The sequence below is a fragment of the Etheostoma spectabile genome, chromosome 23, assembly GCF_008692095.1.
Source record: "Etheostoma spectabile isolate EspeVRDwgs_2016 chromosome 23, UIUC_Espe_1.0, whole genome shotgun sequence".
Classification (NCBI taxonomy): Eukaryota; Metazoa; Chordata; class Actinopteri; order Perciformes; family Percidae; genus Etheostoma; species Etheostoma spectabile.
This window is the reverse complement of record NC_045755.1, coordinates 1,173,335-1,179,894: the sequence shown is the minus strand read 5'-3', so window position 1 is coordinate 1,179,894 and position 6,560 is coordinate 1,173,335.

Sequence of the window (6,560 nt, the reverse complement as noted above, 5' to 3'; positions counted from 1 at the left end):
CTACCTCAGTCGAGGTTCCAAGCGAGTTGAGGTGATACCAAAAGGTGATGTGAAAACCTGCAGACTGCTAATTGGTCGGAGAGAATCATCACTAATCACTGCGTCATCGTTGCTGTCTCCAAGTTCATTAGAAACTAATTTGTCTTCTGGCTGTGGCAACACACCGAGAAGACACCGACAACACACCTTTGACGTTCTGTGTGTGTGTCGCGTTAGGTCACGACGGTTTGCTGATATGACGACCAGCCCTGGCTCGCCTCACGCATGAGGCGGTGCTAATCTGCGATGGAGAAAGGAGGACGGGGTACTGCTGTTGAGTCGGTACCATTAATGGAAAAACACCATTACCCAGATGTTAATGGCCTAGAACTGTGACTGACAGTGGCAGTGTCCTGTAATGATAGAATCCACGGCCTGTTTCGAATATCACTGTAAGCCCTCAGCTGCTTGGCTGTTGTTCATTAATCAAATTTGACAGGCAGATCTGATATTTCCTACGTGTTTGCGTACGTGCCGGCATCTGCCGGCAAACGCAACCGTGCCAGATGCTGAGATTACTCTCCCTTCCTATCTTATTGCCTTCCTTCCATCCTTCCTTCTGCTCAAAGTTCACTGGAAATGAGGTGATAAAGACCGAACAGAACACTGTTTGGGCTAATTACAAGATGAATCTGGTGCATTATAGGGCGGGGTAATATGATACATGTTATTAATCTGCAAAAAATACAATTGTATTTATTTTATGGTTCGACTACAAATTTTACAAAATGTATTATGACTCATCAGAGGGAAGGGACTGGAACACGTATTGATCTGCAGTCTTTATAAGTGAAAATACACATACTGACAGCCCTGTGGCTTCATCAGTCATATTAGACAAGGACCCGGGCCATATACGGTACATACATCTATCCATGGTAGACTGAACAGTATGTGAAATCTACTGGACAATAGACAGATAGATATTTATTGATCCCCAAAAAAATGGGAAATTACGGTGTTACAGCAGCACACTTACATTAGTCACACAGCACAGAAAAGAAATATAAACAAAACACTAGGATAAAATATACATACATACAATATACATGAAATAATAATAACAATAGGAAGGAAAGAACAAATATTTGAATATATACAGGATGGGGAAACAAAATGTGCAACAACTTAAATAATATGCTAAAATGTTAAAATGTATGCTAAAATGTAAATAAACCAATTGTGCAGGTTGCATTAGTGCAGTATTGTGGGGTCTCAGAGTCTTATCTAGTGTTCACTGATGACACGTTAAAGAGTTTTATTGCCTGTGGTAGGAAGGATTTTCTGTAGCGGTCCGTGCGGCATCGAAGCTGTCGGAGTCTCTTTGAGAAGGAGCTCCTCTGTTGGACCAGTGTGGTCCAGAGTTGTGGTTCAGAGACCTCCTCTCCACCACAGCTTCAAACGTGTCCTGTTTGCAGCCGATCAAGGAGCCAGCCCTCCTGATCAGTTTGTTGAGTCTGTCCGTCCCTTATATACTCAACAACTGCAGAGTCATCAGAAAACTTCTGTAGGTGACATGACTCTGTGGTGTATAAGGTGACCAGAAAAGGAGACAGCACAGTCCCCTGTGGGGCCCCCGTACCACTCACCACCACATCAGACAGAACACGGTCCAGGCGGACAAACTGTGGTCTGTCTGTCAAGTAGTCAGTGATCCAGGAGACTGTGGGCGCACCGACACCCATCACCCGCAGCTTCTCACCTAGTAGCAGAGGCTGGATGGTGTTGAAGGCACTGGAGACATCAAAAGATTTGATTCTCAAAGTGCCGCCACCACCATCCAGGTGCAAAGGAGCTCGCTGCAGAAGATAGATGGCAGCGTCGTCCACTCCCAGACGAGGCTGGTAGGCAAACTGTAGAGGGTACAGAGAAGAACTCACCTGCGGCCTCAGGTAGGCCAAGACCTACCCGCATACTCTGTATGTCATCATCATCATCAATCAACAAGTGTGACCCTGATCTAATCAGAGATGGCTCTCCTTCCTTCTCTTCTTTTCCCTCCTCCTCCTCCTCTTATTCCAACTCTTCCACTTTGAACTTGTCCTCGCTGTCCCCTGCCTTGCCTACACTATAAAGTAGTGGTTGGTTTGTGATCAGTTAAGCAATTAGTGTTGACACATGTAAGGAGTGGGTGTGTGAGACCTGGTGAATAAGTGAAGCATTTTGATTGGTTGTGTTTGGAAAAGCAAGTTACTTCCTGTTAGATTTTTGGGTTTTAGGTGGAGAAGGTATGTGAAAGGCTGAGAACTAGCTAGCCCAGCCCTGTCTCCTTAAAATTACATTTCTATTCAACTAAACTGCGTTCTCAATTGCTGTCAGAGAGAACGTATTTTGTCCCAGATTACCTTTCTTTTAGATGTATCACAAATACTTGTGTATATCTGTGAAAGATTATATGGGTTGAGGTGAATGGATGAGTCCAACAAACAGGCCTTTCCAAAGAAGAAACCAAAAGACAACGTTGACTTATTCAGTTTAACTTACCTACGTACCTAATGTGATGTAACAAACATTTTTTTAACCCAAACCTAACCAAGTAGTTTTGTTTTTGATTCACATATTCACACATATTTCCCTCAGGAGTTGGTAGAGACCAAAAACTGAGCTAAAAGAGAGTCTATATTGGACTTACATTTATCAGGCAACTCTTTATACGAAGCTTGCACTTTGAGTTTTTGATCATCATGATCACAATATTTTTTAATTTGTATTCCAGAGATGATCTGCTTTTCCAATATTTCATAGCAACCACAGCATGAATAAACCTGTTTATGAATGCAGCACCTGCATTGTGTATGAGCCACAGAAAAACCTGTAAGTTGATTTGGAACCCAGGTGATTTAGTGAGACCGCCTTTCCCCAAAAAACGACCCCATAGGTCATTTGTAAAAGCAATTACACCCCACATGTTCATGCTATATGGGATGCATGGCAGCTGGATCTAATTTTTCTAATTTGATAGCTCCTCTCTTCTTTGTAAAGGCTGTCTCAACGCTCTTATTTCTGCCCCAAGAAACGAAGAGCGAGCATCGAGGAGCTATGATCGAGGACGCATACCTTCCCTGCGAAGCTGTGCAGCTGAAAGCCGTTGCTAACTCTGCCCATCCACCCAACAAATTCATGTGACACTTCAGAGGAAATGACGTCTAGATGTGTCAAACAAAACACAAACACAGGACGTCCACTCAGGAGGTTGCTGGCCATGACGTAAGACCTACTGTACGTCACATAAACACGTAACATAACAAACTATTTTACCCATGAGCCAACCCAGCCACTCGTAAGATGTGCCTTTTTTGAACATTTCTGTTGCCTTTTGTTGCCTTTTCTTGGATATTTCTCCAATATGTAAATATGTAACATAACAAACTATTTTAACCCACACCATAATCTTTTCCTATTTTTGGCATCTTTGACGCCATTTGTTTACATTTTTGTTGTCTTTTTTTAACGTTTTTGTAGCCTTTTGTTTTTACTTTTTTGTCGCCTTTTGTTGACATTTTTGTTGTCTTATTTTAACGTTTTTGTTGCCTTTTGTTGACATTTTATTTTTCCTTTTTTAACGTTTTTGTCGCCTTTTGTTGACATTTTTGTTGTCTTTTCTTGGACATTTCTCCAATATGTAAATATGTAACATAACAAACCATTTTAACCCACACCATAATCTTTTCCTAATCCCAATTAAGTAGTTTTGTTGCCTCAACCTAACCAGACAGCGAGCATTTTACAATGTTATCCACGTGTTGAAAATAGCGACCATTACAATGAGCATGTGTTGATCTCTTTCCCTTTTTTGGGAAACGCTCCTGTATTTTTCATGATTGAAATTTTGTTATGCCTTTAATTGACAGGACATCTGAAGAAAGGGAAGGGGGAGAGAGGGGGTAATGACTTGCAGCAAAGGGTTGCAGGATGCAATAGACCCAGGTGAGGAATTGAGCCAACATCATTCAGAGATGGGACACTTCTGAAGACATGTTTGAGGATAATTTACTTTTTACTTTTTATTGAGGGGGAAATAATTCTTTTTTTTTTTAAATCACTATGTTGTTAGAACACATTACACTCAGGGCTGAAATACACACACATGCTCAGGTCCTGTACATGCACAAATGGAGAGATGTCAGAGTGGGGGCAAACTGGCCACGACCCTAACTTAAAGTTCAAGTCTCGATTCTGTTGCCAACCAAACCCCCTAAGGACTAAGCTACACATGTGGCTTGGTAGTGTAAAAATAAACTTCTACAACTTTGTCATTGTTCATATTTGTGGGTTTATATGCCTTCCCTTCCCAGTAGGTGCTGTACGGAAGGAGAAAGAGCTGAGTGATGGGTGTTCAGTAGATTCTAAGTCATTGACAAATTATGGCCAGCAGATGGCGGACTCCCACCAAGCTGAGACTCTGGAAGTTTAGAGGAAGTTTTTAACCCTAATGTAGAGGGTTATGGATGCGTGTGAGCTTCAGATTGTGGTCTATTTGTTTGGCTCATTAGCAGCCTGAATCCCAGTCCAATTACCTGCGGAGAAACAGGAGCAGAGGTGGGGATACGCTGTAATGTGACTGATTATCCCTTACACGGCCGAAAAGGAGGGGAGTCAAGCACAGGTGTAAAGATTTAACCGGCTGGAGTTTATCAAAATAAAACAAATTATTTATGTTGGTTTTGAATATGTGTTTAGTTTGATAAAAGTTGCCATGTCATGTTGCACATCCAGGTTTTACATGAAAAAAGACATGGTTGTGTGTTTGTGGCTACTGTCCCCCTGGATCTACCTTGTGATCCTGTGAAGGGGCCTGACCCCCAGATTGGGAAACCCTCCTCAAGCAGCGTCAACAGTAAAAATGCTGCTAATACAATAATGCATCAGCATTGACAATTTAATAATGTCATGCAGAACGTGTACTTTACTTTTGAAGCTTCAAGTTCTTTTGCTGGAAATATATTTTTTTAAATATTTAGGATTTTGAATTTCGGACTTGTAATGATGTGTTTTTCACATTCATTTACGTTACTTTTACTTATGTAAAGGATCTGAATACTTCTTATACGTAAGTTAGTAAGTAAAGATTATTTATATAGCACTTATCACAGACAGTCACAAAGTGCTTCACAGGCAAAATAAATACATACATTACAACAAATCAATAACCATAAAATGCACAATAAATTGTAGTGTAACATAAAAGCATGAATATGAAATATTACAGCAATGAATGCCTGACTAAAAAGATACATCTTTAGCGGTGAAGAAAGTTACTTACCACTCCTGTAAAACAATTAAATTTTCAGGTTTAATAGATAAATACAATTGAATGTCATCTGCATAGCAGGGATATGGAACACCTTTAATTTTACTGATAATGTGTCCAAGTGGATGCATATAAAGGAAGAATAAAATCTGTCCCAGAACTGAACCCTGGGTCACTGGTTTTATGTTTGTATGTGTCTCCTGCATCAGGGCCATTGCCATAGGCCATTCCCTACCAGGGATTTGGAGAAATTAGAAATTCATGCAAATATGGCGTTATTCCATTACCTGGTACCTCTTTTTCATTGCAGAGCCTCTTGCTCGAGGACGAGCGTGGCTGGTCATCATAGTGGACACACACAGGACGTTGAAAGTGTGCAGGCTAAACTATTTAAAAATGGTGGGTTTCTTTGCCCCAAGGGGGTAAGCCTCTCCTCTCTAAACGAAGCTCCTGATGGCGCCATTTTGATGCTACCAAGCCATCACCAGCTATTAGCCTCCCATTGACTCCAATTCATTTTGACGTCACTTTGACAGCAAATAACTTTACATCTGAAGCGTTTTAAGACTCTATTTGTCCGTGGTCTGCTACCAGAAGACTTACAACTTTTACGTCTTGAATCTCTGTTGGGGGCTGCGCTCAGCCATAACCGGAAAAGAGCTTCTAATAGACTTCACTGGTCTCCGTCCAGAGCAATGGGGTCTGTTGGTCTTTAACTGTCTATGGTTCATCCCCCCCATCTGTCGCTAGCAATGATGATTAGTGACAATTATCTCCGACCAATGACAAGTCTGCAGGTTTTCATTCCTACTATTCCAGAATGTATGTGTGGTGTAGCCAGACCTTACTCCACAGTGTTGTGGAGATGGACGCAGGGGACAACCCCCCCCACCACACACACAGACACACACACACACACACACACACACACACACACACACACACACACACACACACACACACACCCACACACACACACACTTGTGCGCTCAAAACTTTTACAAAAACTGTGTCTACTTGTGCAACACTGTAATTATGTGTGTGTTAGAACGCATTACACTCAGCCCCCCCAACGTTGAAACTAAACCTACGCCCTTGAACTGAAACCCTGGTCACGGCCCTGGTGGTCCAGTGGAAGCCTTTCTTTGTCGCTGTGGGACCGGGGATGAACCCTGTGGAGGCGCGCAGCAGCTCTCGGTCCTCCCTCCCTCCCTCCTCTTCTCCTCATTGTACCGCTCACCGGGAAACACGGAGAGAGATGAGAGAGAGA